The sequence below is a fragment of the Pan paniscus genome, chromosome 1 (genome assembly GCF_029289425.2).
Source record: "Pan paniscus chromosome 1, NHGRI_mPanPan1-v2.0_pri, whole genome shotgun sequence".
Classification (NCBI taxonomy): domain Eukaryota; kingdom Metazoa; phylum Chordata; class Mammalia; order Primates; family Hominidae; genus Pan; species Pan paniscus.
Window position 1 is genome coordinate 125,004,855 of NC_073249.2, and position 12,855 is coordinate 125,017,709.

Consider the following 12,855-nt stretch of genomic DNA (forward strand, 5'->3'; position numbering starts at 1 on the left):
TTCAGAAACTGCTAAGATTTTTATAGAAACCCCTGCTCTTGTAGTTATACAAAACGGAAACCCAAAAAAGTCATTGTAAAAATATTAGACTGTTTCATTGAACCCAAAGACTAGGTTGGGGCTAAATAATGACCAACCAAAGACTGGAACACATCAAATGCACTCCCTCCGGTGTTGCTGCTTTCTTCTTCCTGTCTTTATTCTCCTTTTCTGTAGACCAGCTTTCTTCACATGACAAAGGAATATGGTTAATAAGAATTTGCAAAATGTAAATCTTGACTCTTTTAACCAACTGAAGAGAGCATGGCTCAATTCTCTAGGTCCTAAAGCAAAAATATTAGAAAAACAATTTTATTCACATAGCTTGGGACAGTTGCCCAAACATGGGCCAAACAGCTATGGCCCAGGGACAGGATTTCAGAACACAAACTCTTTGCTTTCCTAAAGCCAAGCATGTGAGAGGGTCAGGGTAGGTAGGGGTGGAGCAGATCCAGGAGGAAAGGAGGATGAGCAAAGAGAAAGACATCCATGTATGTCCATTTTATATATCCATTATATTTGAATATAAATACTTCTCCAAAATAGCAGAGGATACATCGACATCTATTTCCATAGTCAGATATGGTGCTCACTTTTTCACCTTATGAATCTTAAAAGAGTAGTTCCAGAGATTCAAAGCAAGCGGCCAATGGTCATTGAGAATGACAAAGGAGAAAAAAAGAAGCAGCACCAGGATGGGGCAGAGAGAATCAAAGAGAAAAGTGGTAGAAAAGGACAAGGGAAGTGGAGAGCAAAGAGAAGAGAGAAAAGAGGAGTAAGGTAAGAAGTACAAAGAGGATTAAAGACATGAGCGCTGTGAAATGAGGCTTTGATTGTTTTAAGCCATTGTGACGCCTGGCTTCAGTGTAAATAGAAGAAGATGCAAGTAATTGTCATAGACATTTCTTTGACAGAGAAGAGAGGTATTTAGAGAAATATTCACAGTAACTACAACCCCATCTTCTGCTTAAATATTGATAAAAATTTCATAATGCTACTTTAATTGTAGAGGGAGATATTGAAGAAAAACATTCTTATTGTTGCTCAGTGACATTAAGTACTGGGGAAGTGTAAACTGAATTGGATAAAAAAAACTAATTTTTAACTTATTTTCAAAAGTAACAAAGCAAAAGGAAAACATATTAGTTATTTTTGTCTTGAGATTCTTGGATCCCAGAATGAAGTATTATACTAATGGGATAATTTATTTGACAGGAGGTTGAGGGGGGATCACTTAACTCAAAGACATTTTAAATGTTTATATATGTGATGCACCATGATGTGTCCAAAAACCCACTCAGTTGTCAATTCTGGTAGAAATAGAAATAATTCCTTTACACAAGTTTGTGTCTACACTTTATACATACAGAAGAATTATGTGCATATGAAAGATTGTGGCTTTATATGATTTTAGATTCTATGTGGGGCAAGCATCTACATTTCTAGTTTCCTAGTAACCCCTGCTAAAATATAAAGCCATTTTAATTTCTCTTTCCTCATCTATCCTCCCCAAAAACCAGTAGATATCTCATCCATATGTTCTGTTCTACCTGTCTTTTACCGTCCTTTTTTTTTTTTGGTGTTATTAACCTAGTCCAGAGCTTCCAATTCATACCTCAAATATTACTACCATTTTGGCACTGACACTTCCTCCATTGTCTCCATTCTCTCAAACAGTGTTTTTCTACCTGTTCTGAAATGTGTAATGGCTTCTGGTTACCTGTAGGATAAGTTCCAGATTTCTCAGTGTGCCATTTGTGATTTTCAATACTTTTATCTCCTCCTGTTTTCAGACCTAATATTCTGCTCTTTTCACAAACTTATCCTTACACATATTACCGGTATGACTTTTTGTGACAAACTAGGTTTTTTTTTTTTTAAATTTCAAAATGCCTTTAAAATATCTGGTTTTGTTTTGTAATGTTCTATTTTTTTGTTACCTATACAACCACCATGGATTATCCACCCTCAGTCTTTCTATCTGTTTAGTTGTTCTCACCCTGCAAGCCCCATTCATATCAAAAACACAGGTTTTATTACCTCTGAGCTGCTAAAACATTTATATTTATCAAATGTATATGTGTTGACAAATGTATATTGTAATACCTTCACTGTAGCTGTGGCTTCTTGGAGACAATGTTTTTAGCTTTATTAAATTCACTACAATACCCTTCTTTACAATAAAATTGTGTTGGCTTATATAATGAACACAAACATAATTTAATTGAAATTTGATATTATGACATCATTATGTTTGATTGTATGCTTCAAATTAAATTAGATTACAATAGGAAATTGGTAGTTCTGTGATATTCTTTCAATTTTTATCAAATAGAAGCAGTAGTTCTCAATGTAATAATGGCAAAGACACTTTAAGATGATTTAATGTTATTTGTTTAATTTGAGAAATGCAAATACATGATGCATTCTAGAATTTGGAAATATAAAAAGTACAATGAAAAATTTAAAATAGTCCTCCAATGAATAAAAGTGTATTTTGGAAATGGTTTGTTGTCTATGGTGCTTTCAAAAATTCTAGCTTTACAACATATCTGAAGAATTGAAGAAGTGAAATATTTTTTTCTTCTTTGTAGACAGACTTTCAAATGTAACCACTGAGATTGCAGAGCAGCCATTGTTTTCTGTCTTTAACTTGTTCCATAATGAGAAGCTTGATTGAAAAAGTAAAAGAGTAAATTCACAATTTCTTAAAAACTTAGAAAATATAACAAAAATTTTAAAATGGGAGGTGTAAGGATTTTTTATTACTCTGGAACTTTGGTTTGACACAAACTTTGATTTGATCCATTTGTTCCTTTCAAGAATGCAAAAGGTGCTTCTAGAAATTAAGCTGATACAGTCATTAAATACAGTTTGTTTATTTGGGAACAAAACTTCAGAAATAGTTACAAAAGATGAGAAGGTTATCTAATCATGTCATTTTTGATAACTATAATTTAACAAACTAACTGATTTTTTTAAAAAGATTTAGCTTCCATAAACCAATACTCATAATGCCAGCTGTTGGGTCTTATAAATACTGCTTGCAACTAGGGTTTATCAGTTATAAAAATAAATGCTAACTTAAAAAGCAAACCAAAGAATAAACTATCTGCTTGATTAAAATTATTTCTGATGCAATATCAGCACACATTTACTACTATGTCTGATAACTGTTTTAAAATGTTAACACATTTCATATAGTACAGTAAACATCATAGTGGTTTTATATGCAGATTTATTATCCTTTGGCAATAGATTACATACATTATTTGTCAGGGAATGCAAGTTTACCCCCAATAAACTGGTTGGCTATTTTTTTTTCTTTGAGTGTTAATTTTTTGTTATAACATGATCAGTTCAAACACACCTTCAAACACACCAAAGGTGATAATAAAGAGTTCACTTTATGCCCCAAAGATATTAGATAATACAATTTAAAATAATTATAGCTTTGAATTGCTAATAATATAAATTTTTATAAAAATAAAATAAAAGCATTAGTAACATTTCTATACCTATGAATATTGTAACAGCATTAGTTGTACCATTTTGTATTTTGCTTTCTCTCTACTTTTTGGGGAGAGGAAAGGACTTTTTATTCTCTAAGTGGTCTCACAGACAAACTTATTTTTTATTAATTCAAAATTGTCATTCATTTACAATAATTATTATTTACATTTCTCTTATTGCTCCAAATTTGGCCAGTGAGATTCTAGTTATATGGGCTCCTAGGCTCTTCTGACATGATCACATTAGTCCTTGAAAAGTTTCTTCTTCTTGGGATATGATATTCTTTGTTCTCTTTTTTCAGTTTTTGCTCATGTCTTAGAATCAGTCATTACTTCAAGGAGCCCAAATTGTTTAAGTGGATATATATGTGAAATCTATTTCTTATTATCCAAAAGTATTAATGCTATTAGGAAAAGGAAATTGGTAGAAAGAGTAGTGTTTTCATTGCTCTCCCTAGTTCTCAGGAGGATAAGTGAAAGACTCAGTAGTCATCTGTCATTATGTTCTTGCCAGAACCCTGGAAGTTTACAGTCAGAAAAGATATTAGATCATGAAGCCAATGAGAAATCCAAAATCTAGAATGTATAGAGATTATACAGGTAAAAATAATAGAATATTTTGAAGACCATCAAAAGCTAGAAATGCTAAAATATCAAAGAGAAAATAAAGGCAGACGCCCAAAGATACAGAGAGGTAGGAAGGAACCATGAAAGATCAAACCCAATCAGACAGATATGTCATTGTCAGGCGTCAGTACCAGGAAGATCTGGAATCTGAAGTTAATTATTTTCCTGAAAATACTGTATTTACATGCATTCTAATGAGATTATGTTACATCTTGGGGTTTGACAGTCACTGTTTAGATAAGATAAAAAAATAATTATCTAGATAAAATAACTAATAGTTAAAACTTTACAGTCTTTGAACTTTCCTCAAAAGGCATAAGCTGATTTACAAATAAATCAATTAATACTCTGAACAAAATTTGTCATTCTCAATAGGAAGGTTGTAAATTTCAGATACTCAACAACATAACAGTAAAACGTCCAACAGCTGATACAAACTACAAGCCATGTGAGGAAGCAGGAACATGTAATCCATAAGTACAAGAAAAATCAGTCAATACAAACCGACTAAAAAATGTCAAGGAAGATGGAATAAGCATCCAAGAACTTTAAAAGAACTATGTTAAAACATTCAAGCACTTAAGGGAAAGCATAAACATAATTAAAAGAGTCATGGAGGTTTAAGATACTGAACTTCAAGTGCCAAAAAAAAAAAAACCTTAAAATGAAATAATCACTAGGTGGGCTTATGGAAAAATTAAAGAAAGATGAGAAAGGATTAGTGAATTTGAAGACAGGGAAATAGAATTACCTGAAATGAAGCACAGAAAAAAGTAGGTCAAAAGGAACAAAACGGTTCTTCAGTTTCCTTGTGGTAATATCAAGAAGTCTAATATATGTATAATTGGAGGTGACATATAAAAAGAAAAGAGATATGATGGGGGAAACTACCAAGAAATAACATCTATTTCTCATCAGAATACAGTTCAAAAGACAATGTAGCATTTTAAAGTACTGAATAAAAATTAAAAAGATTTTCAAGCTAGATGCTATATCCAGCAAAGCATTTGAGAAAAATAAAAATAAAATATTCACATTGTTAAATAACAAAACCTGAGAGAATTTTGAGCCAGCTGACCAACACTACATAAAAAGCTAAAAAACATTTTTCAGGCTGAATGCAAAGTTTCAAAAATGGTAAATATAAATAGAAGTAATTCTTGATTTTTAATATTGTTAAATAATACTAGACTAAAGCAAAATTAATAGCAATATGTTGACTGCTTTATTACTTGTACAGATGTAAAATGTATTATAATAATAGTACAAAGGACAAAAAGGAAATGGAAATACAGTCTACAAGATTCTTTAATGATACATAATTCCATAATATGTTTTACAAGTAGATTGTCGTAAGTTAAGGTTATATATTGTAAGTCTAGCAACCATAAAACATAAAACAAAAAAATACAGTTAATAAGCCAATAGAGGAGATGTTTCTCATCCCCTCATTTTGGTTTCTAAGCTCCTTCTGCCTGGAATAAATTTTCCTGCTGTTTTCTCTTTTTCTCACCCTCTCTATACCAGGGTCAAATCTTCTACCATGGAATTTTTGTCACTATATCATATATAAAATATGTCATATATTATTTCCCCAAATCCCCAGTGATGTGGCCCATCATACTTTGGGCAAACACCTGTTTTAGGTGGTACAACATTATTATGTGTTTCTTTAATGAGCTAGATATTAAAGTGGGTCCTGGAGATGTGTCACTGTGTTAGTCCATATTCTGTTGCTTATAACAGAATACCTGAAACTGGGTAATTTATAAGGAAAATGAACTTATTTCTTACACTTATGGAGGCTGAGAAGTCCAAGGTCAAGGAGTGATCTGCTGAGAGCCTCCTTGCTGGTAAGGACTCTCTTCAGAGGCCTGAGTCATAGCAGGGCCTGGGACAGGGTGATGGTATTGAGTAAGCTAACATTCTGGCTTAGGTCTCTCTTCCTCCTCTTATAAAGCTACTGGTTGCCCTTGCATGATAACACATTGATTTACTAACCTATTAATTTATGAATATGTGAAAAAATTAATCCATTCATAAGAGCAGAGCCCTGTTAAGGACCCTACCTCTCAATATTGCCACATTGGGTATTAAGTTTCAACAAGAGTTTTGGAGAGGACATCCAAACCATATCAGTCAGTGAACAGATTAGAAAGAATTTCTGTTCTGAAAAAGCTTATATTCTGTGAATAAAGGTGAATATTAAATGTGTGATAATAATAGCTACAGAGAATTATATTAAATCTGTTTTTTTATCTCTGCTTCTCCATTGCCTAATCAATGCTTGAATCACATAAAGTGCTCAGTGAGCGATTATTGGCTGAAAAAGGCTACTCTGGGCACACTGCCTATGGGGTAGCCCTGCTACACAAGGAGCAGTAACAAAAAAAATTATTGGCTGAATAAAGAAAGGAAATCATGACTTAAATGCTGTCCTCTGATAAAGTCTTCTCTAATTTCTTCCAGAAAAAAAAATGGGCGCTATAGCTCTTTGTTGGTGTCACTTCCTTACAGCACTTATCATCATATTGATGATAACGTATCTGCTTAAATAATAACTATGACTAACTTGAGAGTAAGTTTTGTACATTTTCTATAATGTGAATGAATATCTTCAAATTTATAGATCTTCTGAAATCACCATTTTTTAATTTTATTTTTTGAGATAGGGTCTCACTCTGTCAACCACACTGGAGTGCACAGAGGTGATCATAGCTCACTGCATCCTCCGCCTTCCAGGCTGAAGTGATCCTCCCACTTCAACCTACCGTGTAGCTAGGACTACATGCCCATGCCATTGTGCCTAGCTAATTGTTTAATTTTTTGTAAAGATAGGGTCTCACTGTGTTGCCCAGGCTGGTCTCAAACTCCTGGGCTCAAGCAATCCTCCCCCATTGGCCTCCCAAAGTGTTGAGATTACAAATGTGAGCAACCATGCCCAGTCTTCGAAGGCACTCTTTATTTACTATTGTTCTGAATTGACTGTCTTTTAATGGAAAGCCACCCCTGCATTACTGAAATAAAGTCCTCTTGTTCATTATTATGCTTTCTGTATATGTTGGATTTTATAGTGAGTTAGAAATTTTCTCTTGTATCTTATATTTTAAGAAAGAGTTTGTGTAAGATTGATATTATTTCTTCCTTAAATATTTACTGGAACTTTTTATGTGAAAGTTTTTAATAAGACTTTCCATTTCTTTAAATATCAGACACTAATGATATTTCTTATTTCTTGTATCGGTTTTGGAAAACTTTGAATTGTAAAGAATTTTTAAATGTATTTAAATTGTAAAATTTACTGATGTAAAGTTGTTTATTTTACCTCTTAATTATCACTTGAACAATTGTAGACACTGTATTGTCTTTGTCAGCAGTTTTACTATGATGTGTTTTAGATTCATATATTTTCTTTTTATTTCTAATTTTTAAATTTGCTAATTTTAAAAAATTAGTCCTGCAGGAATTCATAAATTTATTAATTGTTTGAAGGGATATAATTTGGGCTTGGAGATATTCTCTATTAGATATTCCTTTTTATTCCTTATTATTCTTTTATTGTACTGCCTTTGCACTTTATGTACCATGCATTTTCTAACTTCTGGAGATAAAAATTGAAATAATTGGTTTTAACTTTTTAATAATATGTTCATTTCATTCTCTTTTTTATTTTTTATTTTTTTAAATTATACTTTAAGTTTTGGGATACATGTGCACAACGTGCAGGTTTGTTACATATGTATACATGTGCCATGTTGGTGTGCTGCATCCATTAACTCGTCATTTAACATTAGGTATATCTCCTAATGCTATCCCTCCCCCCTCCCCCAACCCCACAACAGGCCCCGGTGTGTGATGTTCCCCTTCCTGTGTCCATGTGTTCTCATTGTTCAATTCCCACCTATGAGTGAGAACATGCAGTGTTTGTTTTTTTTGTCCTTGCGATAGTTTGCTGAGAATGATGGTTTCCAGCTTCATCCATGTCCCTACAAAGGACATGAACTCATCATTTTTTATGGCTGCATAGTATTCCATGGTGTATATGTGCCACATTTTCTTAATCCAGTCTATCATTGGTGGACATTTGGGTTGGTTCCAAGTCTTTGCTATTGTGAATAGTGCCGCAATAAACATACGTGTGCATGTGTCTTCATAGCGGCATGATTTATAATCCTTTGGGTATATACCCAGTAATGGGATGGTTGGGTCAAATGGTATTTCTAGTTCTAGATCCCTGAGGAATCACCACACTGACTTCCACAATGGTTGAACTAGTTTACAGTCCCACCAACAGTTATTTTTTATTTCAATAGTTTTTTCGGGAACAGATGGTGTTTGGTTACATGAATAAGATCTTTAGTGTGATTTCTGATATTTTTGTGCACGCATCACTTGAGCATCATTTCATTTTTGAAAATGTTTTATCTTTGTGCCTAAGTTTGATAATGTCTTCAGTACAGTTAAGTTCAAACTATTTTCTAATCTCCATTGTTCTATTCCTTTGACCCATGGGTTATTTAGAAGTGTAACCCTTAATTTCCAAGAAGTTGAGAACTTCATTATTGATTTTTAACTCATTTCACTAAGGTCAGAAAATATACTCTGAACTCTTGAGATGCCCTTAATAATTCAAAGTAGGATCAATTTTGGTAAAAGCTACACAAGGATTTGGGAATAATATGACTTTTGTCATGATGGGATTCAGTTTCTAAATGTATCAATTAGGTCAGTTTATAAATTGTGTTTTTCAAATTTTCAAAAAGTCACTGGTTTCACCATTTTATCCTGTCAGCAATTATATGTTAAATTCTCCCATTCTGATTATGGCCTTATCTGTTTCTGTTTTTAATTGTCAGATGCTGTTTTATCTATTTAACTATGTTACTGGGTGATATAGATTTTAATTGTTTCGCCAGTAAGATAACTGGCAAAATGACTGTTTAATAAATTTTTATAGTTCTGGAAATTTGTAGTGGTATGACCTAACTTAAATTTTGCTTTGCCTTATAGCAGTACTTCTACATGAACCTTCTCGTGATTAGTTTGCTTGGCAATTTTTTTTTAATCATTTTACTTTCAAACTTTCTGAGTCTGTTTTTTGTTTCTTTGTTTGTTTTTTGTTTTTTGAAACAGGTCTGGTCTGTCACCCAGGCTGGAATGCAGTGGTGTGATCATGGCTTACTGCAACCTCCACCTCCCAGGGTTCAAGTGATTCTTGTGCCTCAGCCTCGCAAGTAGCTGTAGCTGGGATTACAGGCATGCGCCACCATGCCCGACTTTTAGTATAGTCCCAAAGTGTTGGGATTACAGGCGTGAGCCACTACACCTGGCCAAACTTTATGAGTCTTTTTTGGGTTGTTTAGAATTATAGTTTAACCTGAATGCTATAGTTTCATCATTTTGAAGTTGTCATTTTATTGTCATATGCCTTTTATCTTTAGCATTGATAAATACTGTAGCTCCTTTGAAAGTAATTTTTTCTCCCTTTGGTTAGTTTTAAGATTCTTGGCTTTGTCTTTGTCAGCAATTTCAACTGTGATGCGCTTTAGATTCACTGAGCTTCTTGAGTCTATTGGTTGATATCATCTTTCAGTTGGATATAATTTTTTGTTATTATTTTAAACATTACATTTGCCACATTTTTTAATTTCTTGTCCTGCTGGGACTCCAGTAACATATATGCTAGGATCTTCAAATACTTGTATAGTTGACCGTGTCCCACATGTATCTTGTGATCTCATCTTTTTTTTTATTCTTTTCATTTTTGTTTTTCTACCCCAGAATACACATTTCCATTAAACTGCCTTAAATTTACTAACATGATTTCTGCTGTTTCCAGTCTGCTGTTAATCTTACATAATGAGATCGTTATTTTGGACATAGTAATTTTGGAGTTTGAGAATGCCCACTTAATTTTTTTATGGATTCCACTTTTTGTTAAAATTCTATCTTTTAATTCTTTTTTATTTTATTTTTCCTCCATTTTAATATTTATAGAAGTTATTTTAAAGTATCTATCTACTATTTGTAATATTTTAACCATATGAATCTGTTTCTATTATCTATTTTTCTCTTGGTATGCCTAATAAGTTTTGACTGAATGCTAGGCATAGTATATACAAATTCTAGAAATTCCATATAATATTATCCATCAAAGTGGGTTCTCCCTTTCTTCTGCTAAGCAAATGCATTGATGGACTGGTTGCATTTTAGTCTAAGTAAAGACTGAGATGAGTTGAATCCACTTTGTAAATATGCTAAAACCAAGAGTACTCCTAATTTTCTCCTGTTCTTAGATGTCACTCCTCTTGCTTTCAACTGGTATTTTCAGTAGATTCCTGGTCTTTTGAGCACCATCAGACTACAATAAATTTTGTTATTCTTTTCAGAAATCTTCCGTTTATCTGACTATCCAGAGCTTTTGAATTGGGCAAATGTCTGGTAGGGGAAAACAGTTGTTTGTTGATTCCACTCAAATCCATTTTGTCACTTCAAATTCATGTGACTGCCAAAAGCTCTGCTGGCTTCTCTGTTCTGTTACCACATCTGTCCAAGCCCAAATTCTTAACTCTCACAATTGGCAAATAACCCTAAGAGAAAAAGAGCTATAGGTTATTAACTAGTGTTTAAAAGCAACTCTCAGCTATATTTGAACAGTTGACTTTTGTAGTTTATCAAGCCATTGTAAGTTTTCTAAGTGTGTGGGGGTATTTTTGTCTACTACAAATAACTTCATCCTACCGAAAAACAGTTTCTTTTTTTGTTTTGTTTTGTTTGAGGCAAGGTCTCACTCTGTCACCCAGGCTGGAGTACAGTGGCACAATAATGACTAATTGCAGCCTCAACTTCCCAGGCTCAAGCGATCCTCCCACCACAGCCCACAAAGTAGCAGGGACTACAGGCATGCACCTCCACATCTGGCTATTTATTATTATTAGCTTTTTGTAGAGATGAGGCCTCACTATGTTGCTCAGGCTGGTCTTGAACACCTGGACTCAAGTGGCCTCCCAAAGTGCTGGGATTACTGGCATGAGCTACTGTGCCCAGTCAGAACTGTTTCTTAGTATGAAAAAAGAATCACTCAAACTCCACTCCACCCCAACAAAATTCCAGTAGGTACAGTGCACTTCTCAATATTTCTACAGATCACTAGGTGTGAGATGTAATGTGGGAAGAAGCTGAAGGATGTATTAGTCTCTTTTCACACTGCTGATAAAGACATACCCAAGACTGGGTAATTTATAAAGAAAAAGAGGTTTGATGGACTCATAGTTTCACATGCCTGCAGCAGCCTCACAATCATGGCAGAAGGTGAAAGTCACGTATTACATGGTGACAGGCAAGATAGAATGAGTTTGTGTAGGGAAACTCCCCTTTATAAAACCATCGGCTTTCATGAGACTTATTCACTATCATGAGAACAGCATGGGAAAGACCCACCCCGATGATTCAATTACCTCCCACCAGGTCCCTCCCACAACACATGGGAATTATGGGAGCTAGAATTTAAGATGAGATTTGCATGGGGACACAGCCAAACCATATTATACCACCCTGGGCCCCTCCCGAATCTCATGTCCTCACATTTAAAAACCAATCATGCCTTCCCAACAGTCTCCCAAAGTCTTAACTAATTTCAGCAATAACTCAAAAGTCCACGGTCCAAAGTCTCATCTGAGACAAGTCAAGTCCCTTCCACCTATGAGCCTGTAAAATCAAAAGCAAGTTAGTTACTTCCTAGATACAATGAGGGTACAGGCATTGGATAAATACACCCATTCCAAATGGGAGAAATTGGCCAAAACAATGGGGCTACAGGCCCCATGCAAGTCTGAAATCCAGTAGGGAAGTTATTAAACCTTAAAGTTTCAAAATGATCTCCTTTGACTCCATGTCTCACATGCAGGTCACTCTGATCCAACAGGTGGCTTCCTACAGCCTTGGGCAGCTCTGCCCCATTGGCTTTGCAGGGTACAGCTCCCCTCCTGGCTACTTTCACAGCCTGGCTTTGAGTGTCTTCAGCTCTTTTAGGTGCACAGTGCAAGCTGTCGATGGATCTACCATTCTGGAGTCTGGAGAATAATGGCCCTCTTCTCAACTCCACTAGGCAGTGACCCAGTGAGAACTCTATATGGGGACTCTGACACCACATTTTCCTTCCACACTGTCCTAGCAGAGGTTCTTCATGAGGGTTCTGCCCTGCAGCAGACTTCTGCATGGACATCTGGGCATTTCCATACATACTCTGAAAACCAGGCAAAGATTTCCAAACCTCAAGAATTGAGTTCTGTGTACCCACAGGCTCAACACCACATCGCGGTCCAAACTTTTATGCTGCCATGTGGGGCTTGCACCCTTTGAAGCCACTGCCCAAGCTGTACCTTGGCCTCTTTAGCCATGGCAAGAATGGCTGGGACACAGGCTACCAAGTCCTTAGGCTGCACATAACAGGGAGGCCATGGGCCCAGCCCACAAAAGCGTTCCTTCCTCTTAGGCTTCTGGGGCTGTGATGAGATGGCCTGCCACAAAGGTCTCTGACATGCCCTGGAGACATTTTTTCCATTGTCTTGGCAATTAACAGTTGGGCTCTTTGTTACTTATGCAAATTTTTGCAACCAGCCATCTTGAATTTCTCCTCAGAAAATGGGTTTTTCTTTCTATCTCACCATCAGGCTGC

At 35.0% G+C, this 12,855-nt stretch overlaps 1 long non-coding RNA gene across 4 annotated transcripts in view; it reads left to right on the top strand.

Moving 5' to 3' along the window:
* Positions 1-10,877, top strand: part of LOC117974855 (uncharacterized) — a 354,681-nt gene extending 343,804 nt beyond the window's left edge. For all 4 annotated transcript variants that reach the window (XR_008626078.1, XR_008626080.1, XR_008626079.1 and 1 more), the window contains one exon: positions 9,312-10,877. This is a non-coding gene — a long non-coding RNA (uncharacterized LOC117974855). The remainder of the gene's footprint in view (positions 1-9,311) is intronic.
* Positions 10,878-12,855: the final 1,978 nt, after the last annotated feature.